Here is a 26,779-nt window from a genome sequence, read left to right as displayed (position 1 = left end):
ATAGTACTATAAATCCATTATTAACATAATTATTGATGATCTGCACTCCATTAGTTCATAAAACTTGACAAACTATCAACAGTTCAACTACCATCAGCATTTTCTTGACTGCTTTACGATACGAACAGATTGAGTAGGCTGAGCCTTAATTCCAATTTTGTAATAATGCTACTAGTAGACGTGATCTGGCTTTCAAACCACTGCAGCAATGCAGATGAAAAAAAAAAAAAAAAGAAAAAACATATTTTACCGTGAAAGAACATAAACAAATCATTTTCATGTCACAGTTGTAGCATTAATTTTATTTTTATGCAGGTTAATCTTCTTTCACCTTAGTTTATTACATTATTTGCTTGTTAGAAATCCAGGGATAAGCAGTAAATTAGGTCAGAAATTACAGTCTGGATTTGAACTTTCATAATTGACAGTCTAAGGACTGCTTGCATGCTAATGACAGACCTATCATGCTTCCTTATAATGGGAAATGTGAGCTACTTTGGTTTCTACGGTTCTCCAAAATACCACCATTAGCTGATCCCCAGAGAAACTGCCACACACTTTCACATGCACGCACACACAATTATCATAAAGAATTGTGTGTGGGGGAGGGAGTACTTTATTTATGAGTTTAGGAGAAAATGATTCTAACTAGGTAAAGTCAAGGTTGCCTTACACAAGAAGTTACACTAAATCTTGTAAACTAAAGTAAGCTTTAACTAAAATAAAATTAAAATGGAAAAGCTAGGGTAGTATGTCATGCTGTCTCAAGTGGTTCACAACCGTGAGTGCCAATCTCAGGGCAGGCTGACAAAAAGTAGGGCGGACATCTCAGACTGGTGATATGTTCTATAATTAGATTTTACCCACCCAATGACAAATGTGAACTCCTGAAGTAACAGTCCTACAGGCAAGCTGGACACAAGACTCAGGTTGCTCCCAGTCCCAAGAGCCCAGTCACTTGTCCCAGGTCAATTTGTACCTCAGATCTCACACCAAAGACAACACTGGTAGCCAAACCTATAGTAAACTAACTAGGGATGTATTAAGTACGAAAAAGAAATGAGAGAGTTATTTATAGGTTAAAGAGGGCACCTTAATCATTTTATCTTCAAATGTAATGTTGACAATCTTAATTTTTAAAAAAATAGAACATTTTGCTCTCCCAGATATATATCGGATACTGTGCAACAAAATGTCTCCCCTGACCACACACAATAAAAGATAAAACTAAAAGCAATAATATAAGACAATTGTTTATAATAGGTCCAGTGCTCACAAAATCTGTCTCTTCTCTCATTGGCTCATCACTCAATTAAAAATTAATTTGGAAACATGAACTTTGTAGAAGAAAGTGAGATTAGAAGACCAAAAAAATCTGCTCTCTCAATACTGTCTGCATTCACATATATTGTACATATTTTGACTAGAAATCCAACATTGTCTTTAGTTGCACTTAAGTGTCTTTAGTAATATCCTGAAATGCTAGACTACTGTGTATATTTCAAGAATGTGAAAGCTTCTCACCAAAACGAAAAGCATGTTAAAAAAATTGAACAACTTATGAAATGTGCTCTTTATTAATTCAGTCCACACCTCCCCTCCTATTGTCTTTCTGCCCGCTCAGCTTCTCCAGGGAAAAAACTCTGAAGTTGGTCTTTGTTTGTGCTCCCATTATATGCTCCCCATTGTGTCAGAAGTTAGCATGAGTTGCAATACGAAAACATTCATTATTGAAACTTTAACAGTAAAAGAAATTGAGTAGTTCAGGAAATTAGCAGGTAAAGAGGTTGTGGTGTCATTGGAATAAAAGATGTTGTACCTGTACTTTATAATTTTGGTGGTTCATAACTCAATGTCACTTTCTCATTTTTATTGGTAGCTGTTGAAACCTTAGCATTCACTTCCTCACACACGATTCTCTAACACAGTTCCATTCTGAGAATTTTAATGTTACAGGTCGGCTTCTGCAGTACCTTTGGGTCTCATGGTTTGAGCAATCTGAATTTCCCAATAGCTGGCAGGTGTATTTTTTTGGCAGACTTGTTAAAATTCACTTTCCATTACGACTCTGACAGAAGGCAAGCAGCCTGATGCAGCTCTAGTTTTCTCCACTTTTCATTTAGATTTTGTTCACTTTTCCCCACTGATCTCACCCCCTATAAAAACAGCATGAGAAGTTTGTAACCTAGCCTAGAAGCACTCCCCCAGCAACTCCATGTCCTTGTCAGAACATGTGTGCATGTCACATCATCTCTCCATGGAGTGACCTATGGGATAAGACTGCTTGAGTCAAATTATTTATATTTCGCTCCTTTCCCTACCCAAGCACAGCTCTCTTCCTGAGTAAAGATGATGGCAGCTTTGTCAGTGAGGCAGAAGTTTGCTGCAATCTCATTGTACAGTTTAAATATAAATATTAATTAAATTAATTAATATTAATATTAAATTAAATTAAACCAATAATTAAATAATTAGAATTAAATTAAATTAATGATGATTAATATTAGATTAAATTAAAATTAATTAATAAATAATGAATTAATTACATAATAAATATTACAGTTTAAATATAAAGCAATAAGTGTGGCTTGGGAAATGCCCATCACCATCTTCAATTATTGATAAAAAAGAGACTCTGTACTTTACCTACACTTGATGAATCTGTGTGAGGAATTTGAGGCAGTGACTTATAAAGATTATTAGAGCTGCTACTCTACCTCCTATGTATGTAGGAGGGAGAGGCAGGGTGTGGGTGGAGCCATAGTCTGGGCAACACAACTGAGCTGGCCCGGGTAATCTGTGCCAGTTATAGGGATGACAGTGATTACTCCTCCCCACACAGAGCAAGAGGGAAAGCAGGTGCCAGAGTGGGCCTATGGGGGGTAGGTTTTCCCCACAATCAGATGTGTGACTGTGGCACATGTAGATTAGCTCAAATTATATCAGTGAAGTCATGAGAGCATACAATAGTCACCTGAGTATAAACCTAGGGTGCCAGGTGGGCTTGTACAACCCATGCAGCTTCAGTTTCATGGCTATGGTTATTTGAGCTACCGCAAAGAAACTTAGCTTGTGTATGTCCATAGGTGCTACAGTCACACCTGTGATTGCAGAAATGACATACCTTCAAAGTCCTAAGCTGGTGCCCTGCTCTGGCTCGGGGGGCAGCACAACCATACATTTCTTCCTACACAGGGCTTGTGGCCAAGCCACAATTGAGCTCTAAGCAGGTAATTTGGCCCCTTAGCCAGCTTCCTGAAACATGCAGATAATGGGTGTAATTGAAAAGGTATTGGTTTATGACAATACAGGAGGTAAGAAAAGTTAAAATATTTATAACAGTTTATCTTGGGCTGAGATTTGCACACGTGTGGATGGGCCTATGCCTTCCTGAAATTCACAGGCCCACTCAGGGAGCTGCCATTACAAAATGGCACATGTAGGCTGCTGACCCAATCACCAGCCTGGAACAAACAGCTACACCTAGTTCAGTTTGTAGTCCTTTCCTCTGGGCTCTGTTTATTCCTCAACACACAAACAAAAGGAAAGGTGGAATTAAAATAAAACCCAACAAAACAAAAAGCCCACCACAGTCCTCTTCTTGACTCAGACTGTGGGCAGCTAAAACATCTGTAAGCCAGGTATGAGTGTCTCAGTGGCATTCTCCCTGCTCAGCAGCTGAAAGGGGGCCACTTTATTTGCATGGGCTTTGTATCTGCATGAGTACAATTAAGTATTTAGCAGAACTTACCTAGGTGCTGAGCATAATGGGAAATGGTTAGCAGGGCTGGTTTTGGGCTACAAACCACTTTTGTGTTAACTGCTGGGGTAATGAAATGTTGTCCTTCTATGCTTAGTCTGTTATGATAAAATCTGCACCCTAAACTAAACAGAGCTCCACAAGGGTGGCAGACAGATGTTTCAGCCTGGAAACATAGGGGGATGTGGAGCAGTTTCCTATTGGGATTGCACTGGTCTTGGCAAAGGGCTGCCCCCCCCCCCCCCTTGGCATGGAGTGATTGTCCCCTCTCCCCCGTTGTTAAAAGGTAGAATTAATGACTCATCTTGGAGTCTTTTGTTTCTTGAAAGCATGGACATTGCCTGTATGTCAGCAGAAGGTTTACCTATGAGCTGAACCAGTAGATGATCTGGGAAACCTTGCCTGACAACTACAGAGCTGAGTGAGCACCCGGCAACTCTGGTGGGAGGCTGACACAGTCAGTGCCAGCCTCGTGCAGTTAGCAGAGAGGTTGGGACAGTCAGTGCCAGCCAGGTGTGGCCAGCGGTCGGCAGAGAGACCGGCACAGTTGGGTGCCAACATGGTGCAGTCAGGATCAGTAGAGAGGCCGGCACCATCGGTATCAGCCCGGTCAGCGGTTGGCAGAAGGGCCAGCACAGTCGGTGCCAGCCTGGTGCAGTCAGCGGGAGCCAGGTGCAGTCGGTGCCAGTGGTTGGTGGGAAACAGACGTGGTCGCTACCAGTGGTTGGGGACTCAGTGAGGCCCGAAGGCGGTAGGAGACAGTAGCAGAGGGGGCCTGGTCAAGCCTGTGTCGGACAGGAGCCGCATATGGGGTGGAGCCACACCCAAGAGGTGGACATTGCAACTATGCCTGTCAGTACAGGGGGAAGAAGGAAGGGAGAGGTGAAGGACACGCCCTGTACTCTGGGTGGGGTTTGGCTCACTGAGTTCATGAACTCTGTTTGCACTGTTTTCCCAAACCACTGCTGTATTACCTCTCTTTTGTTATTAAAAGGTTTCTTTCTACACTCAGACTGTGCTTGCGAGAGGGGAAGCATTGCCCTTTAGGGGGCGCCCAGGGAATAGTGTGTAATTTCCCAGGTGACTGGGTGGGGGCTCGAGCCAGTTTAGTGTTGTATCATTGAGAAGGACCCCTAGATATAGAACCCGGCCCTTGCTGCTGCCGACTCGGTCTGGCAGAAGAGTTACACATCTATCCCTCCCCCAACCTAGGGGGTCTGCAGGGCCGGTTTGCCCTCTCCCAGCCTTCCACTGCAGCCCCAGAACAGCAGACTGTCAATCCTCTTCTGCTCCCAAGCCCTTTGTGGAGCTGGGGCCCTCCTTTATATCCCCCAGCTGGGAATCAGACAAATTAGAAAATGCCTTCCAGCTGGGTCAGCTGATTCCCAGAAAAGGGCTGGCTGCTGCCTGGCTCTTAAATGGACAGACAGCCCTGTTATAGTATAAAATGTAATTGTATGTTTACTAACAAAAATCAGGGCCAGAGTCATCCTTGCTGTAGCTCCATTGAAGCTTTCTCCAGAATGAATGTAGACCATAATCAGAATCCAATAAAATAAGAGACTGGTACAGTCCTCAAAATTCAAATCTGGATCTTGACCTTGCACAAAACTCAAAGATGTTCTGATATAAAAGTATGGACCAACCTGGATCTGGATACAGGTTCAGACTCTGAAGTCCCTCAGAATGTGTGTGTGTTTGGGTCTGAGCATTTGGTTCAGCTTTACGGCCCTATTAAGTGTTTGAATAAATCTTTTGTACCTTATATTTTTAAATACTTGGCCTCCGAAAACAAAGCCGCATAGAATGTCCATTCCTTCAGATATTAGGAAAACATTTCTTCAGAAAACTCCTTCTGACATAATGGTTATATTGCTTTTATGAAAATGCAGAATTGGGCATACACACATTGTTTACCTCTGAACTCATCTCTGTTGATATTGTTGTTATTGACCAATTTTGCAGTCTTTACTCAAGCAAACTTCTCCCTAATCATCAACCATAGCCCCTCGGTGGTATAAAGTGAATTCATCATGAGCTGTCCCCACCAGCCCTGACCCATCCTGGCCTATTTTAGCAGGGTGGTTCTTGAACTGTGTGTGTATCCTGTGATGTTTGTTTCTCCTGCCGAGGTAAGCTCGCATGAGTAAATGGGGTGTTTTGTCCTAAGCATAGATAATACAAAAAAAAAAAAAATACAAATATTTAGTATAACTATCTACCTAATATATGTTAATCATAATAGGAAAAAAGTATTTAGTTTGATCTTTGCACAAACAGGAATGTCATTTATATGGTCCTGGATCACAAGAAATGAAAATAAATAGATTTTCTTTACTGTTTATTATCTGTGTCTCTGTAATGATTGTTAGCCTTGTTTCAAAAGGTTACCTTGCAGTTTTTGTTTTATTAATGCTATTTATTTTGATTAAAAGACATTGCAATGTGAATACCTATTATTCACTTTACATCAACACAGGCCAGAAACGAACAGCTCTTCATCTAACAAGGCTGTACATTATTCCTCAGATTTCCAGCTTAGAGATGAAATATTTGTGGTTTATAAAAACAGTAAATAATGAAAGAGTACAGGTTGCCTGTAGCTATCTTGTAATCATGAACTCTGAAATAATTTGTTTTGCAAATGTTCATAAAAAAGATATAGTTTAGATCTGCAATAATAAAGGCTTTAGACATGATAAATATTTGCATCTACCAAAATCAAACAAAAATCACATGATTAATAAGCTTTGTGCTTAAAGGATTTTTACCTACATTTTTAACAGTGTTTTGTTGCAAATAGAACTATCTTAAAGCAATTAATATTAAATATAGGATAGAATGTTTATCATGAAGACTCTCAATTTGTGCACAGCTCTTTTTTTTTTTAAAGCTGCCATAGCAGTACTTTGAGGCAAGAACTTCAGCCATGCTATTCTTCATGTGCATTAGTAGGAATTATGCATCTAAAGAAACACACATTGAGATGAGTATAAGCCTATATTAGAACATAGACTCAGACTTTAAGGTTAGAAGGGACCATCATGATCATCTAATCTGACCTCCTGCACATTGCAGGCCACAGAACCTCACCCACCCACTCCTGTAAAACTCCTAACCTCTGGCTGAGTTACTGAAGTCCTCAAATCATGATTAAAAGACTTCAAGTTACAGAGAATCCTCCATTTACACTAGTTTAAAGCTAAAAATGACCCATGCTGCAAAGGAAGGTGAAAATCCCCCAGGGTCTCTGCTAATCTGACCCAGGGGAAATTTCCTTCCTGACCCCAAATATGGTGACCAGTTAAACAGTATTCCAGATGAGGTCTCACCAGTGCTTGTATAATGGTTCTAACACTTCTCTGTCTCTACTGGAAATACCTTGCCTGATGCATCCTAGAACTGCATTAGCCATTTTCACAGCCACACCACACTGGTGGCTCATAGTCATACTGTGATCAACCAATACACCCAGGTCAATCTCCTCCTCTGTCACTTCCAGTTGATACGTCTCCAGGTTATAGCAAAAATTGTGGTTGTTAGTCTCTAAATGCATGTCTTTGCACTATTCACTTTCACTCCATTTATATTACTCCAATTTACAATATCATCCAGATCATCTTGTATGGTATTCCGGTCCTCCTCTGTATTGGAAACACCTCCCAACTTTGTGTCATCTGCAATTTTTATTAGCACACTTCCACTTTTTGTGCCAAGGTCAATAATAAAAATGTTAAATAAGATTGGGACAAAGACTGATCCCTGAAGAACTACACTAGTAATCTCCCTCCTACCTGCACATTCACCTTTCAGTATGAACCATTGTACTGTCCCCTTTAACCAGTTCTTTATCCACCTTTCAATTCTCATATTAATCCCCATCTTTTCCAATTTAGCTAATAATTTCTCATGTGGAACTGTATCAAATGCCTTACTGAAATCCAGGTAGATTAGATCTACTGCATTCCCTTGGTCTAAAAAAATCAGTTATCTTTTCAAAGGAGATAAGGTTGGTCTGGCACGATCTACCTTTTGTAAAACCATGTTGTATTTTATCCCAATTGCCATTAACATCTATGTCTTTAATTACTTTCTCTTTCAAAATTTGTTCCAAGATCTTGCATACAATTGAGGTCAAACTAACAGACCTGTAGTTTCCTGGGTCACTTTTTTGCTCCCTTCTTTAAAAATATGAACTATATTAGCAATTCTCCAGTCATAGGGTATAACCCCTGAATTTTACAGTTTTATTAAAAATCTGTTATTGGGTTTGTAATTTCATGTGCCTGTTCTTTTAAGATTGTTGGATGAAGATTAGCTGGGCTCCCTGATTTTATCCCATTAAGCTGTTTGAGTGTAATTTCCACTCTGGATGTGGTAATTTCATCATGATGAAACAGCTCAAGATAAAAAATTGCAGAAAGCATAGCACTATTTGGGCCAGATCCTCAACTGACATAAAACAGTGTAACTCCATTTATGTCATTTTTAACTTCATTGACTTCAGTGAACCAATGCTGATTTACACAGCTGAGGATATGGCCCACTGAATGGAAGAACTGTGAGCATTCTGAATGGGCGCTTACTTTTGTACTCTGATTATAAATAAAAATATATAAAATATTAACTCGCTTCGTGATAAGAGCATCTGAGAGGTATACCATGGCTATTTTCTTAACAATGGTCAGGAGTACATCAGTGACTTCTGTCATTCTGCTTCACCAAAGGCTACTAGTTCAGGACAATTTTGTTTTCCTGGAGCAATCATGCAGGTGTCCATCTCATTTTACATCTACCTTTCTTTGTAAAGGTTGTGTCAGGGAAGCTGTCTTCTCAACTGTTTTAAAATTAATTGACTGAAAATCTTGAGTTAGTTCAGAGCATTGCAGCTGCAGTCATGAGATTCTTCTCAAAGCTTTTCTGTCACAAGTGGATTTTAACAATCAACATTAATGTTTTTTTTAACAAGTGTGGATTTTTGCAACATGGATTACAGAATTCTCTTGAAACCCATTCAGACATCATTCTTTGAGTCATAGCAGTGTAATCTTAGCACACATAGGTGTTTCCCCTATGATATTCTTTCTGAGGAAAATTACAGATTACAACAAACCTTTATACTGGGACCATTTTTCCTCAGTATCTCATTGAAGTCTATAGCTTTCAGCATTTTCCATTAAGATTTGCAGGCATAACTTTACACTGGATTAGTATGACATTTATCTTAACTGGCAAATCTTCCAGTAACAATCTCAGAATTGTTGCCTTTGCTGGATGGAGTTAAAGATCTGAAGGGTCAGAAAAACTGGACAATAAATTCAAATGAGCTGAGTTTTTGAAGGAACCCCATGCATGCTATCACCTCAATCAATATCGCCCTTTGAGGACACAACTCTTCATTTTCAGAAACGGATTAGATAATTGACCCTTCACAATTCATCATGGCATGGGTTAGCTGCAAAGTTAAAGTTCTCTCTTCCCTTCATAGGATTACTTATCTGGAAGCAATATCATTAATGACTGATCAAAAAGTAGTTGTCTTTGCTCTTAGGATATTCACATTATAATAATGCAATACAATAATGGGTATTATCTGCCTGAAAAAAAAATGTTATTTACCCTACAGCATGCTTAATATCTAGCATTATCCTTGCTATACATTCAGCCCTAAAATATGCCAACAGTACTACCCAATATCTCATAAAATCAGCTACTGCAAATTCAAGCATACAAGATACAGCTTTTACAAGAAAGTGTTGATGCTTGCTCCCACCTTCGATAGCAGTACTGAGAGCTGAGACTATTTTTCTATGCACCAAAAGGTTTCCACAGATTTCCTGTTATAAGGGATATCATTTCTAAGATTACATTTTCTTAACTCTGACATCTCAAGATCTAATATTTTGAATTTTGGAATATATTTTCCCAAGTTAGGGAGTTCCATTCCATACAGCATTTCTATTGCTAGGACTGATACTGTTTTTAATATTAATTGTTATACTCCAATGATGTTCTTGACATTGCATAGGATACAAAAAAGAGTGACAGTCTGTGCCCCAAAGAGTTCACAAGCTAAAGCCCCAATCCTTTAAAGATTTATACTCATGCTTAACTGTATCTACATGAATAATCCCATTATCTTTAATAGTACCATTCATATACATCAAGCTATCCTCATGCGTAGCTCCACAGGATTGGAGTCTTAAAGATAGATACAGAAGCTGTGCTTGTGATCTTGGCAAACCAGGTGCCAGCTCTTGCCAAGGCTTAAGATCTCAGCTGAGCACTGACAAATTCATTGCTGGAAACCAGTCTGTTTCAACTGTGTGTTAGTATGGCTAAGATGGTTATTGAACTTTTAACAATGTGTTTCAACTTCATGAAATGCTTGTAAATTGCTGCATGCATTAATCTCCCTTATAATATCTTTATCACATGCTATAAGGTAATATTTAAGTTTTTGCTTTATAACTAAAAAATGTTTGCCCTGAAACTGTCAACCTGTCAGAAGGGATTGTCTCCTGTTCATTAAGAAGACTATTAAAACTAAATGGGACATTGTGGGACATCACAATACAAAGACTTTGTTAATTTGCTTCTTCATAACCACACTGAGGCTGTATGCAAAAGGTTTGTCTTATCAGCTTGAATTGTGGAAAAAGGAAATTAGGATAGATGAAAAATTGTTGTTGTTCACTCTTTTGCTGTTTGGACTCTCACTGGGTTAGCTCTAAAGGACATTCAGTGATGACAGTTATGAAACAGAAGCCGAGATTCACAGGGTCAACCTGGGTTAGCTCTACAAGACATTCAGTGATGACAGATTACTATAACTCTGTTACCTTTTGGAACCATAGACTGTAATTCATTTATGTATATATTTTGCCTGTGTTAACATGTAAATAACTCATTTATTTTTCCTAGTTAATAAACAATGAGAGTGAACATGATACTGTGGGGAGGGAAACTGGGACTAGCTGGACAAGGAAACTGGGACAAAGAACCAGTGTGTGGGAGGGCAGGGGCAGGGGAGGGGAGACCTGACAAGGAGCTGAGGTGCAGGAGGAGAACTGGCACTGCAAAGGCAAAGAGACTGGGACAAGGAGCTAGGGTGGGGAGGAGAGATTGGATGAGGAGCTGGGGGAAAATATTAGGACTGGGAGCCAGTGGGAGGGTAGGAGAAAGCAATTGGAAAGGAAGTGGGAAGGGGGAGACTCAGACTGGCTAGGCAAGGAGAGTAGGATTGGGATGAGAAACCTGAGGAGTAGAGATTGGGATTAGGCAGATGAGAAGAATGGGAATGGGATGAGGAGTCTGGAATAAGGATGACACAGAGGTGGGATTTAGACCAGATAGGAGGGGCCAAGTTTGGGAGGAATTGGCAGAAAAGCCTGTAGCGCACAACCTGGAATGGAACCCAAGATTCTGAGTCTCACCATTCTTCTGCTAGCAAATATCAGTGAAACCCACTGAGAAAGCATGTAGTTTATCCTCCTCTGGTTCACACAAAGGAAGACCACTGACTAATGGTATCAGTTACTCATTAGCTCAAGTGGCGAAGAGAGGTCTGTGTGGTTGAGCTAAAGGTTCCAATCCTGCTGGTGCAATATGATGCCACAAGAAGGAACTTCTGTTTTCTTTACTTGGCTTTTAAAAAAGCCCAGCAAATTACAAACAAAAATGTTAGACACATTCATAAAGTTGCAAAGTCAAGAATTACGGTTTCCTGTGCAACCTTAATTCAGCCCCCTTATGTCTATGTATTATGATACAATCTTCAATTATATGATTTTTTTTCCATAGCACCCTTGCCTCATTCAGTACACAAGATGGACTTATTCTGTGTTGTGTAGTAAAAGAAACTGTTGTCTCTAGGACTTCACCTCCTTGGTTTCAGAAGTTGGTGTGAAGTGAATCAGGAAGGGGATTACAGAAAGAGAAAGAATGGTCTCGTGGTTAAGGGAGTTGAATGTTGCCCTGGAGAACTGGATTCTTTCCCCGTCACTATCACAGAGTTCCTATGGGATGCTACAAATGTCACTTCTACCAAACTTTTCATGTGGTCATGAGTTGTGTTTTCCTCATTTCCTGGATGCCAACTTTATACCCTTGTATCTGATATGCAGACGGGCTGAGAACTCAGATCTGCAAAGGAAGTACTGTGCTGTATAATGCTAAGCACTCTGAAAAATCAGGCCCAATGCATATCAAATTGGTTATCCAAAATTAATGAATACCTTTGACCTTTATCTTTTTGCCTCAGTTCCCCATTTTACAAAAGGGGATTATATTACCACTCACCCTCAGACCAGGAGTTGTGAAAATAAACATTAATTAATGTTTGTGAAGTACTCTAGTGACAACCACCTTAGAAAAGCCTAGGAAGAAATTAATAGGTCTGTCTTCAGAACAGAGTTTGAATAGTGTGCAGTAATTAAGGCCTGGGGCCACACATTGAACAATGAGGAAAAACCCAAATACTAAGTTCTGCACTGAATGAGGCAGGGGTTTTATGGAAAAAAAACAAAACAGTACATGGTCATGTAATTAAGGACTGTATCATAATGCATACACATTGGGGGGCTGACTTCAAGATTTCACAGCAATCTTAAATCTGGCATTTCCTAACTTTTGCATGCTTGACTTTGCAACCTAAATACTGTTCTTTTACAGTTTTTTGTGTGTAATATCAAGTTTGCTTGTTTTTGATTATTTCATTTCTTTTTAAATGGTAAATTAAAAAAAAAAAAAAAAAAAGAACACATCTGTAAAAGAAGTCTATGATGACTGACCAGATACAGATAATGACATTCTTTGGAATTACTGTATGTCAACTATAGAAGGTCCTGATCCTGTACCATGGAAGTCAATGGGAGCTCTAGATGTATATTTATTAGAAATGAGCTGCTTAGATAAGATCTATTTTTAAATTCCTCTAAAGTTTGGGAAAGGGGATGAAGGATTCAGATCCTGTGATCTAGTTCAAGCCCATCTAAATATTTTTCTGTTATGCAAAGATCACTCTCTCTCTCTCACCCCTCTATTCTGCAATAATTATTTTAAATTATTTAAATTTTTAACTAATACATTAGAACCTCATGGTTATGAACACTTTGGGAATGAAGGTTGTTCGTAATTCTGAAATGATCATAACTCTGAACAAAATGTTATGCTTGTTTTTTCAAAAGTGTACAACTGAACATTAACTTAATACAGCTTTGCAACACTATTATGAAGAAGAAAAATGCTGCTTTTCCTTTATTATTTTAGTAGTTTACGTTTAACACATACTGTACTGTATTTGGTTTTTTGTTTTTTTTGTTTTTTTGCCTTTGCAGCTGCCTGATTGTGTACTTCTGGTTCCAAATGAGGTTTGTAATTGACTGGTCAGTTCGTAACTCTGGTGCTCATAACTCTGAGGTTCTACTGTAGTTAAAAAACATTTAAAATCTGATATACCCAATACATAGTGCCTGATTCTCTACTTCATTACACCCTTCTTTATGCTGAACTAACTCCACTGAAATCAGTGGAGTTATATTAGTTTTATACTGATCTAAGAGAATGGAGAATCAGGTCCATTCAGAGCTAAACTTGTATCAGCTAAGGGACAACCCTTGCTCAGTTGCAGCCTGGGTAGAGGGAACAAAGACCATATTTTTTATGAAAAAATCATTAAAAGGTATAGTTTCTTCATTGATATCATGGCCCTGACAAACATGCAACTTCGCTAATGATGTTTGGTCTTCTCTGTTGTGATATTTCAAGCACTTAATTGTTATCTTGGCCATAGTGAGTAAAATTAATTATTTCCATAGGCAAAAATGTCAAACTTAAATGACAACTTGCCCTGTTTCTTTAGTGCACAATAGATTAATCAAACACAGAAGAAAAGCATGTCATGACTTTTGATTCTTGTTACTATAGACACTGTTGGTGAAAGCTTAAACACATTACTTAAGGCTCTAAGCATTAGATAGATTTTAAACTTTCGGTGGAACTGTCTTTGGGGATTTGTATTACTAATCTTCTGTGCTTTGTAGAAAGAGGAGGTTTTTTTTAAGCAAAAGTAGTCCAATATTGCCAAATCTATTTTTGAATTAGGTCTATTGATTGGCTATGGCCATTTAGATGGATTTTTTAGTACAAAAAGTCTCAATAGGCATAGCCTTTCTTTTATTTACATTGACAGACTACTTACTGCTCTACAACAGGATTCATTCTCCTCCAAGCATGCAATTATTAAGCATAGGAAGGACAAACCTGACACATTTGCCTGCATGTTATTCAGCTTTGAATTATTGACAGCTAACTCATTACCTGGTAGTTACTGGCATTGGAACAGGAAATAATCTTGACAACCAAATCCCTTTCCTCTTCCAGCCTATGTAAATTAACAGGACAATGTATAATTTAAATAGAACAGAATAACTGACCATCCAGCAGTCACTATCTGCCTTCTAATTATCTAAACCATGGATTAAAGGAAAGCTTGGAAAATTTCACTGTTACATTTTGAAACAAGATGTAAAAGTGATATCCCCATGACTCTGAAAATCTCTTATTGTTTCTAGAACAAGACTTTTATTCTAAAAGAGCATTTCTGATTCATACAGCAAAGAAATCTCTAGCCAGTGATGGAAAAATTTGACAATTCCTTTTGGTGTTTCACCAAATAACTGATTCCCAACTGGGTTTCTCTTTAACTAATGATATTTGTTAAGAATCTCCTACGTGCAGACATGGAAGCTTCTTTTTCATACTCCAAACAGGGATATTCATTACACAGAGAGTCTTACATCCTATCAACTGTATTTAAACGAGAATGAGAAAAACATAAAAATCACCACCTGGCCTTTCATTCTGAATAGCCAAAAGCTAATTAGTTTCCAACTGGCTATTTATGCTGAAATGGGGGGTAAAAAAGGTCCCCTGAAAGGCATGCACTTTCTGTCACTTTTAATATTTATTATTTTCCATGGAGATAAGGACATGAAATCAAAGCAGAACTTCTTTTCCATTTCAGCTTGGCTTTTTGCCAAGCAAACTCATGTCACAGCTCCCTTCAGTCAATGTAATACGTTACTGCATGCAGAACAGCTCATTACTTTGCATGAAGTGGCACTTTTCAAATGGCAGTGATTTAGAAAACATACTTTGTTAAACAAGTAGATATTACTGGCTTATGCATTTTTATTAGAGAAAACCTTTTTTTGGGGGGCGGGGTGCAAAATTAGCATGCTGCTTAATGAACAAAATTCATACTTGTTTGAGAAATCCAAAAATATTTTCACAAGCATAATCACACCTTAAATTTCTGGGTCAGATTTTATAACCAGTACTCACACTTATTCAAAGTAGTTCCATTGAAGCAATCCTACTGAATTCAAGTAGTAAAAATGTAAAACACTTTAAAAGCTAATACTCCAGTGAGCAAGTACTACTCAACTTGAGTAATGACTGTAGAAACTGACTGTCTGTTAGCGAATGTTACAATTGTTGATTCACACACTGGAAAATGAAGAAGTGAAATTAGCTCATAACTGTAATCACAAAGAGCCTCATTCTGTCACCCTTGCTCATACTGGATGTAATTCACCTCTATACAGAAAGCCAGCACAAGATCCATGAATTACTTAGTGGAACTTAAGTGGAGCAAAAGCCTTGCACTAGCCTCATTGGGTGAAATCTTGGCTCCGTTTAAGACAATGTGAGTTTTACCATTGATTTCAGTGGGGCCAGGAATTCTACAATTTCATCTGTGCAAGTAAACTACTATTCAACATGAGTAAGGATGACAGAACCAGTCCCTGAATAAATAGATCTGTATGAAATTCTTATTTTTACGTGTTCTAGCCTATTACAGAAGTCATCTCATCTTTTCACTTCTTTATTATTTGGAATTCCTCATATTGCATTAAAATAAATATTTATTAGTGAATAGACTATATACACCTATAGTCAATACACTATGCTTATTGTATTATGGTTTGATAATGTGGGAAAAATCCTATTTATCTTTTCTACAAAAAACCTGATGAAGACCTGAATAAGGGGGGAAAAAAGGTTTAACCCTGTTTTTCTCTACCATTATTCTGAGCATTTCACTGTTGTTATAGTCCTTCTCCAAGTATAAAAATAGCTATTCTCCTTTAATAAACTATGAATTCTTTATATAACAATTACGCTTTCTGAACCTATGATTCATAAACCTTGATGATCAGTTATTTAACGAGCAATTGTTTTATTAAAAGGTTTCAATAAACAACTTTCTTGTGGGTCTCAATTTCAGAATTCATCTTTTAATTTAAAAAAAAATATTTCACATGGTCCAACTTCAACAAAGCATGTAAACATGTTGAACTTTAAACAGGAGTGTAATTCTGTTGATTTCAATGGTATTACTGAGACATACTTTACAATTAAGCATGTATCTAATTGCTGTGCTGGATTGGGGCCATGCTGAGCAACTTTTATGAACAAACAAAACTGATCTGATTAAACCCACAAGCCTGTGTTCACATCTGCACAGGCAGATTCTTATGTGACTGTAAAGTCCCACTGAAGTCAATGAGGTTTCGCCTGGATGGTGAAATTACCTGATTGCAGATCAGGGCTTTGCATGAAAGTGGGATTATTAGGATATGTATTTCTGGTGTCTCAGAATGGAAAACACAATAAAAGGGGGAATAATAAAATCAAATAAAAGTTAAAGAATTCTAAAAAAAATAATTTTGAGGCCTGCAGTCTATAATACGAAAATACCTCTACAAAGTAATGTTTATTACAGAAAGCGTCTTACTAAACTGAATAGACTGCAGTATTATATGACCATGTTTTAGTGTTGTGATTTTCTCTTTACTATACTTTTATTAGAGAAAATATTTTTGAAACAAGTGCCATTACAGAAAATTAATTTGGTATCTCTAAGAACATATAGTTTAAAAAATCCCAGATTAAATAAATATATATGGCACCATGTTATAAAGAAAACAATTTTCCCATTTTTGTTGGCAAAGGAAATACTTGCTGCATGTTTTATCTAAAAATAATGGAAACTAGAGCTGTATAACTCTTTTTGACTTCATTGTGGAAAGGTTTGGTTTGTCTATGTGTGAGGACCTCTTTACAAGAGCATGGTGTATGTAGTCATACAAAGGCAAGCCTCTAAGTTATGATTCCTAGGGTGGTTTATATCTGTTTTAACACACACAAATGTGTTCTTTTCCTGCCTGCAGGGAGTGGATTGGAGAGTCAATGTAACATGTCTATTAGAGTAAACCATCATTCTCTCTCTTTTTCTCCTTGGGACTTACATTTGTTTTTCTCTTTCTTTTCTTTAATCTCTGAAGTTACTCAGACTGAATTTGTTTTGTCCTTTGTATACAATAACCCATAACAATGAGTTGGCAAGCTATAAAGTTCAGACCTAAAGCCAAAAAATTAAAACCCATGTGCATTCACCTGTTAGCTAGCCAATAGGAAGCAGATTTAGAACTAGACCCCAACTCTCAGATTTCTGATCACAGAGAAAGAAATATCCCCATATAAAACTGGACCAAAAATGTGCTGTGAACCAACACTTAAAATAATGATACAGTTCTCAGTCACTAGGGGATCACAGCTGTACTGGACTCATTGCCTGTCAAACAGACAATGGCTAGGAGAAAATGAATTAATAGTCCCTGACTTTTCCAGGTGGATCACAGCAAACTAAAATGCAGATTCTTCTCTTGGAAAAATAGCATGAAGAATCCATTTTCTAATCCAGTTTGAATCCTTTCTCTCAGAAAATGATGTACTGTAGCACCTTGCTGAGTAGTGCTGACCAGATCCACTCACCTGCTTTTTCCTTTCTACCACCAAACAGCTCTACCCAAGAACCTCTACCCTTATAGGAAGGGATGATGAGACCTCCTCCAAGATCCCCTCTCATAGAGCCCAGTCCCCATGCCAGCCCTCGATTGGCATCATCCACTTTGCTACCACTAAATCCCCAATCTCTTCCAAAAAAAAACCCTCTGATGTCTCCACATCACCAACCCCCATTTCTCCTTACTCCAGTTTCCCCTCAGGCTGGTGGAAAGGATGCGTGCATCGCAGGATTTTTTCATTCTGTCTCGGGGAATGAGATCCCTGAACATATCCCCTTCTTGTCTCCTTCACCTGAAGAGAAGAATCCTCAGCTGATGTTTACCTTTTCCTGTTACTGGTGAGGGTTTACCAGCTGGGGTATTCTCTTTATCCCCAATAAATGTGGCTTCCTGTCCTGGAGTCTCCTCTGGCCACACCCTATAAAATCCCCTTGCCTTATGCCCATTATGAAGGGCAATGAAGAAAGAGCCATGGACAGGAAAGGTGTTTCCAGAGAGCAACAAATGGGAATAGCTTTTTTTCCCTCTCCAAAGACAACAGTACATAGTGAGGCTGGTTTCCTGTGTGCATGCTTAGGTAACAATGTACCTTGTGATTGTGTGTGATCCTACCTGTATTTTGACAACTCTGTACATGCCTCTGTACAGTCTGGTTATGTTAAAATTTTGCATTCACTTATGTGTAATACTGAATATATATCTGGGCAATGCTAATGGTTAAAGCTGTAAGAAAGATGTGATTTGTTTGGTTCAAAAGTTGTTGCCACAGTTCATTAACATTGCTGTGCAAGGCATGCAGCCTACTTTCCATAGCAGGGATGCAGCACAGAAGAGATGCCATGTGTCCTACTTGCCTCTTGAAGGCAAGCATGATGGAGGGAGTGGCCATGCCATATTTGAGTGGCGGTGCAACCCTGTACTCCAGATCACAAAGCCACTCACTCAAATTTAGCCCTTCCATCAGGATGCATTGTGGGTCACAATGCCACTCAAATTTGCAGCAACTATAAAAAATTGCAGTTGTTGGGATGCCATTAAAAAGAAACTGAATATCAAGGCCTTAAAATTGAGACACCCCCTCAAAATTCATTCACAGGAAAATTTCTAATGAAGTTCTCTTTGTAATGATTCACAAGCAAATCTGGGGTTTGAATGAGAAACCAATGTTTAAAGAAGATAAGAGATGTTGACATTACAGATTCTTAGCATGCTCTCCAAAATCCCCTCCCCAAGTATATTAGGGGGATAACATGAACTTACTTATAACATTGAAATATAAAAATGAAGGATTGCTAAATGGTAAAATTAAAAGCTTTGTTAGCTCTATTTTAATGATTTGTAATTATGGATAGTGAATGAGTACAGAGCAGGTAACCCTTAAGCAAAGGCCTTGTGGCATAACCATGGTTTTGCCAATTCTTCTTTTACATAGAATTTCTAATCTACCTAAAATGACGTTAATGCTGACAGAACAAATGTAACACTGCTGAAGTTTTGGGATAATAAAAACAAAAACTTGTAACAACAAAACTCTCTTTTTCTGGGAAGATCAAATGCAGGGTGACACAAAAATATTGCAAAACCAGCACATAAAAAACCAAAACCCAAAATCCTGCAGAACTTGGATAATTGAAGCTTGTCCATGCATAATGTACTGCTGACTAAAACCCAAAGGGCTGATATGTTAAAAGCCAGTTGGATAAAGGTTAAGTATTGTGTAATGTAGAAATGTATAAAAGACCTAAGTGAAATGTAAGGACAGAACTGAAAAACCAGACCAAGGGATCAGAGAAGTCAACAACTACCATGGAAGGTGGAAGGAGTTCTGGTACCCCAGAATGTAGTAACTTGGGTCCATTTACCAGTTCTGTTTGGTCTGTTATTTGTTTGGAACAAATTTATGTCCAGACACTATAAGTGAAAATAATTCTGTCTGAACTTGTATAAACGAAGAAAATATTGATTAAGCTGAAGTTGGATGGACTTGTGACTCAGTTTCCCAACTTTTATCCCCGAACAAAGTGCGTTAAAAGTAGTAGTTTCTGTAATAAATTGCAGCATGGAATTTTTCTTGCAGCCTTAGTCGTAGTGGGTTTTACATGTATATTGTTCTATACATAGTATATAATCATAGAAGCAGGCAAGGATTATTTAAATGGACAAAGATGATGAGTTTAAAGCTGAGTCTGTCAAAACTGAGCAAGAGATAGTTGGAAAGAGTAAAATGCTCCCTCCATATTCCTACAGGCTGTGAATCCCAAAATAAAACTAGTGTTGATTTTTGGGTTTTTTTGCAAAACCAAAACGAAAATGACAGATTTTGCCAAAGCCTAAATGCAGCCAATTGAAACCATGTTTAGTGGCAACACAGATTTTCCCCTGAATAAATCACTTGCTTCAACACATTTTGTTTAAAAAAGTGATTCCTTGACTTTCACATACAGCACAATAGTGATTTAAGCAATGTCATCTTAAACTGCATCAAATTCTCAGGTAATCTCACATACCCTAAAACAAAAGCATGCTTCTATTACATCCAATGTTTAAAGATGTGCAATGGGCTGCCATAGACAGTGTATTACCCACGTCCCCCTGCAGAATTTTGCATATCAGAAGTATTTTTATTACCTAGGGATTGAACTCCCCTGTTCATCTCAAGCACTGAAACCAGAACTGTGACTGCTATTGCTATTAGTGCCATAGAAAATTCAGGTACTGATTGGCAAAGTCACTTTATAGAGATTAAAACAGTGGGGGGGGGGGGGTGAGGGAGGAAAGTGGGGGGAGAGGGATTGAGAGAGAGAGAGAGAGAGAGAGAGAGAGATACTGTTGCATATATTTTGTAGAAAGCTCTGTCGAATGAAGCCCAGAACAACAGGAGGCATACTGAAGATGGACAATATATCTTATTCACAGTAAATTCTTTCTATGGTAGCTTTTGGTTCAATAGGAATACTAAGTAACTAACAATACTAAGTAAATGTCTTCAATTTACTCCAAACAATTCATTTGCAAAACTTTCAATAGAGATGGTTGGAAAACAGGAGCTTCCCCCCACCCTCAAAGTTTCAGCTTTTTTCCCAAAAATGAAAAACTGTGAAGTGGGAGAGAGGAGTTGTTGCCAAAAAACAAAACAAAACAAAAAAACAAAAACAAAAACAAAAACAAAAACCAACGACCAATTTTTTTGGCCAAAAACTGATCATTTGTTTCAGCTTTTAGATTTTCAGTTTTGCAACAACAAACCTAATCTTTTTGAGGAAAATATACACTTTCAGTGAAAGTTTCATTGGATCAACACCTGTTTTCCAGTGGAAAATTATCAAGTGGCTCTTTTGATACCATTTTTATTTGGATTCAGATCAGTAAAGGAAATAAAGAACCACGTTAGGTTTCTTTCTCCATCATTGGGTCTGAAATTTTATTTTTGGCTTGGGGATGCATACAAATGTATTATTATTACTCCCTGCTCCCTGGAAAGCTATGTTTTCTATTAGTGACCAGTTGGATCATCTTGTTACTTCCATTACTATTACCTTTTTTTCATTCTGGTATAAAAATGCTGTGTGTTACAAGCAAGACATTGAAAAATATTACCACAGCTTCCCAATTTGCAAGCATAGGTAAAATAGTTCATCCTAATAAACTGGTTTAGTTTAGCTTAGAGCAGTACTAACACATTGGAAGTATTATATAATAAAATCTGCAGGTTCGCCTATAATGTGAACTCATTCAGAAGACTCAGCTTTCCACTAAACCCACATTATACCTTTAGGGCTCTATCTATTCTCCAGCATCTCAAGTTTGCCATCCAGGTGCTGTATCAGTATTTCTGCTGCCTGGAATCATTGAGCCTCTGGTCATTGGAGCTGCAGCAGTGTATACCAGCTGAACATCTGGCCATTTATTCTTTGAACCCTTCAAATAACATTACTATTGTAAGATTAATTTCCACTGCTTCCTCTTCAGCTAGATATTTAAGCATCAGACTGTCCCCGCCCAAAGGTCTGGGATTGTACATATTAAGAATTTTCTGCTTTTTCCACCCCACACCAACCATGTATGCATTAGTTCAATTGGTTTGTATACTTATCTACTACAAAACATTCCTAGAGACTATATGTATGTTGTTGTTACATGAATTTTCATCACCATTTTATTGTAGATGCTGAGCTTTGATGAGCTAGACGGTATAATTATTTAATATTCCAGTCAAACTAATTGCAAACATTTTTAGTGTTTCTTGACTTCCCAAATACAGCTATCGAGACCATCGTCCTGAAATCCAAAGCACATAATAAAAACAGTTATGCTGTCTGATAGTAACCTAGAGAACGAAAGTCTCTGTACTTTAGGTTATTTGAATTAAAACAAAATTAGTGGAATGTCAAATAATGAGTTATTAATTTTTGCTCATTCATTTCTCTCCAAAAACACTTGTCATTATTTGACAGTTTCTTAGCAAAGGCCATACTCTTTATTGTTCCCTTATCTACATAGAATAAAAAGCCCGTTTAAAACTAACTCCTGGAATCCTACAAGTGTGTTATTTAACAACTTACTTTAGACCTTCTTTCTTCCCATTAAATCTTACTAAAAAGCATTCTTAGCGATGGAGATTTCAGTACAGTGGTTGTCTTCATTGCAGTTATATTTATTTTATAACCTTTAAGATAACAAGTAAACCTTTTGTAAATCACAATTAATTTAAAATTACTTACATTTTTCTGTAAATCTTTTATTTCATGGTAGTAGCTGTTCCTTTTTTAATTATGAAAACTTTGAAATCAAACAGGACCTTGTCAAAATGAAGACTATTTTTTTTATATATGTTTACACACATATACCGCAAAATAAAATACTAGAAACAATCCCAATAGGCTAGTTCGAAGACAGGGATAAGGCAGATCAAGGACTTAGTTCTTCGACACAGAGGCAGACTCTCTCCATACATGAGAACAGAAAAGTTGGAGCAGTTAGATCCCCTCAAAAGTCTACAGTAGTGTTATGAAACATATTGGAAAGTCACTGGAAATTTCTAATAGAGCAACTTTCCATGAAAAAAGTAGCTACGCTCCCTCAGGGAGAGAGAGAGAGGGACCCATTTCTTCCCTCCTTCACCAAAAACTTCAGACTTTTAACCAGGGTCTGAACAACCTATTAAAAAAAAGTCAGTCATAATGCATAGGATTACTGGATTTAATGTTCAATTTAAAATGCATCTATAAATAAAAATAAGCCTCAGCAACGGGTAGGAAATGTGGTAGTAGAAATATAAATGCCAGATTTTCAAGGACTGATTTACACCTTTGTATTGAGCTAGGAATATGAAGTTCTTCTACACATGCCAAACAAATGGTATGTTTAAAAGATTTGGAACACTCACAGTTCATTTGAATATCAAATTTAAAGTGTGACCATATAGAAGGCAGGTAAATTTTGCTTGTGTGCAAAAATGTGTGTGTGTCCAATTATGACTCCTGTGCTGGGTATCTGCACGTTGGGGTTGGGCTTCTGAACAATATGAAGCTCTATGTATGTTAGGTCAATGGGCATAGTCCACATACTTCCTGACAATTTATCAGTTTGCAGCAACATAACTAAGAGCAGTAGGTAGTCCAGGTTACAGACGAAGGACATTCAACTACTAGCCTGCCTCAATATGCTGAATTCACTCTGTCAGTTCCCAATGAGAGATCAGCCTCCTGCCCCAATTAACATGGATCTGGGGGAGATAAGGGTGCATTTCAATGCTAAAGCCTCCCACCATCCCTGGGAGGTAGAAAAACACAAGCATTCACTGCAAAATGGGCCATTGCTAAGACTACCGCACTGACAGAATGGTCTCAGCTCCTACTCTTGGTGATTCTCAAGACAGAAGGTGGCACTACGAAAGAAGTGAATTTTAATAATGAGATTAATGTCTTTGTCACTGACATTTTTCAGCAGGGAAAAAAGATGTTATGGAGACTCTTGTTGACTCTTGGTGTGGTTCAGAAAGAGTGCCCAATTCTCCATGATCCCAGGATGGGATGGACTTCCTTTCAAGGATGTCAGGTCCAGCAAAGAGCATCTAGTGAGGAGGCAAAGCGTATCTAAGAGACATTGAGAAGAATTCTGATCTCAAGCTGAGTAGGCTACACAAACTGAACCAGTAATTGAGAGAGGAAAAGAAAATATCCGACCCATAACAAAGAAACCCAGCAAGAGCTTTTGGTTTAAAAAATAAATAAATAAATAAAAAGTCTGTATGTGTGAAGATTGGTGTGTCTGAGGAAACAAAAGTGATCATCAGCTTGCAAATGAGGCACTTTCCTACTCATAGAATCATAGAATATTAGAGTTGGAAGGGACCTCAGGAGGTCATCTAGTCCAACCCCCTGCTCAAAGCAGGACTAACCTCAGCTATATCATCCCAACCAGGGCTTTGTCAAGCCTCAGCTTAAAAACCTGTAAGGATGGAGATTCCACCACCTCCCTAGGTAACCCATTCCAATGCTTCACCACCCTCCTATACCCTCAATACCCTTTTCAGTTTAACTCTTGCTATGAGGCAGGATTCACCTGGAAATCACACAGCAATACTTTTTTCACTTCATAGCTGGGCTTTCCTGTGCTCACCATCCTGCTGAACATTCTTGATGTGTTTATATGTGCAACATGGCATTGTGCTGTGAAGGATGAGTCGGCTAGTGTTCATTGCCTAGAAGCACTCAGTTTCAAACGTAGTACTTGCATAATGTTAATAATGAGAAGAGTGTATCAATCCATTTCTTTGCTACCTATTTTTCTTCACTTGGATGACTGCAATTTCCCAATGGATTTCCATAACATCTTTGGCTAATAGCTCCATGAATAGGTTTCACATTAACAAAAATATGCATCAATTTTTGCTTAATGAAATCCTGGGATTGCTGCTATTCTCTGATTTATTTAAACACTGAGTGTGTGCATGCATGATTCACATAAAAGTTAATGAATAGTTACTGTATCTCTCTAGATGATAACTAATTGCTTTTAATAGCATAAAGTCTATGCTGATTATTCAGTATCTTGGTAACTTTAAAAAAAAGCACAACCTTATTTCATCTCTCATTCATCAATGCATGAAATGTAAACCTGGTCCCATAATATGTCAGCTCTCAGAGGTATGGTACATTAGCTTGTTAGTGTGTATTAAGACTAATGTGAATTTGTAGTAGTATTTTGTTTAAATGTGATAATCTCGGTGAGCCTTATGTACTAAGAATTGGTTTAATGGTTTAAAATGATACAAAACACCCATGACAAAGGCTTTAGACAGTTTCCATAGTTTCCAGCTTACCTGGAAGTATATTAATGAGATTCACAGTTCAAGGAAGAGAGAAAAAATTTACAAATGATTTCTAAAATGCAAATTTTCAAGGGGTTGAACTATTAAAATACTGTATATAGCCCATTTTGAAGTGATATATAAGCATTTCTGAGGGATAGCAGCAATGAATTTACATAATGAGTATGCTGTGATGAACTGAAGTGTCAAATTATAAATATATTATAAATATATATACAAAAACACTTCAGGCCTATGGAACTTGAAAATATTTTAAACCTTTTCTGTTTTCACAAGAACATTATAATTTTGGCTAAATACATTGCCTCCAATTTTAAAAATACCTGGTTCTTTCCTAGTTGACAGAGAAAGACAGACCTCTGGAAGCAAAATTTCAAGCACTCCTGTTCTCCAAAATTGTTTGAAAAGTTTGTTTTGTTTTTATGTAGATGAAAAGTATTTTTGAAACCTCAAAATGTTTTTTTTGTTTTTTGTTTTTTTTAAAAATCACTGAACCCCTGATGATAAAGAAACTTAAATACTGTGTCTTTGGTGCATGAGCCAGTGAGTTAACCCTCTGGTTTACACTCAGAAAGAGAGCCAACCAGAAGGGCTTTTTCTGATAAATTGATGGGTTTTCCCTGTAGGAGGATCCAAAAACTCACAGACTTTATGACAAATCTGTAGTGAAAGCCTTCCTGCGTTATAGCTTGTTGGATAAATACTCTTATTTAACAAACCAATCCTGCAACCTTTATTCACATAAATTCTCCAATTGTCTTCAGTAAGACTATTTATAGGAGTAAGGATTACATGCATGAGAAATGGCTGCAGGACAAGGCCCTAGGGTTGGAGAAAATATATTATATTGTATTATTAGAAAAGTAGAACATAGTCACACAATTACAGACTATATATATAAAAACACATAATATATATGAGCAAAAGAGCACAGTCAAGGGTGCACATTCAACCTTAACTTTCACATTTCCTGACTTGAGTACTCAACAGTGCAAACTTAATGTTGAATGAATGTGTTTTTTCTATTTAATTTAATTCCATTTCTCATGGTGTTTCAGCTGCAGCACAGCACAGAGCTACATAAAAGGCACTAAGGAAAAAAAAGAATGCAGGTTCAGTTAGTTATTGTTGCATCTAAACACGTTCATCTGTCCCTAGTTATGATCAGCTAAAGTTAGGCCCCAAACTTCTCTAGCCTTGTATTACTTGACCAATAAAAACCCAGAACAGAAGTAATTATTTAACACAGAGTATTATCATTTTAATACAATATGAGCTCAATACTGAACTTAAATACTTTACCTCCTGCAGGTTCAGGAGTCCCATAACTGAGCACATTCTGATTTGGCTGTGCTTGCCTTGCTACTATGCAGAGCCACACTAAATGAGTTACACCTATTTTGCTTCCAGCTATCTATCTTAGAGTTTAGTTAATTCCTTGAAATAAATACCTGAAGTCAGGTGGCTGTCAGCTGCCATTGGGGACTGAATGCCCAACTTCAGTACCCACACAGATTGATGAATTAATGAACATGGAGAGTTTCCTCTTGTCTTTCAAACACCCTATTGCGTCTGTCTGCATACGTCAGAAAATGACCTCATTTGGGCATCTGACTAGGTGCTTTGGACACAATTATCTATTTTTGCCTTCACAGAAATAACTTCTTAATGCTAGTTAGGCACTTATTTTTTATAATTTAACATTGTTTAATTTTAATGATACTTAATATTTATAATGCACAATAACAGTGCTAACTGGTTAATCTTCCCAACACCCCATGTGTGTTGGTAAATATCAGTATCCCAATTGTA

This window comes from Emydura macquarii, unplaced genomic scaffold (assembly GCF_026122565.2).
Source record: "Emydura macquarii macquarii isolate MOO-44397 ecotype Brisbane River unplaced genomic scaffold, CSIRO-AGI_Emac_v2 contig_1390, whole genome shotgun sequence".
Taxonomy (NCBI): domain Eukaryota; kingdom Metazoa; phylum Chordata; order Testudines; family Chelidae; genus Emydura; species Emydura macquarii.
Note: the sequence above shows the minus strand (reverse complement) of the source record.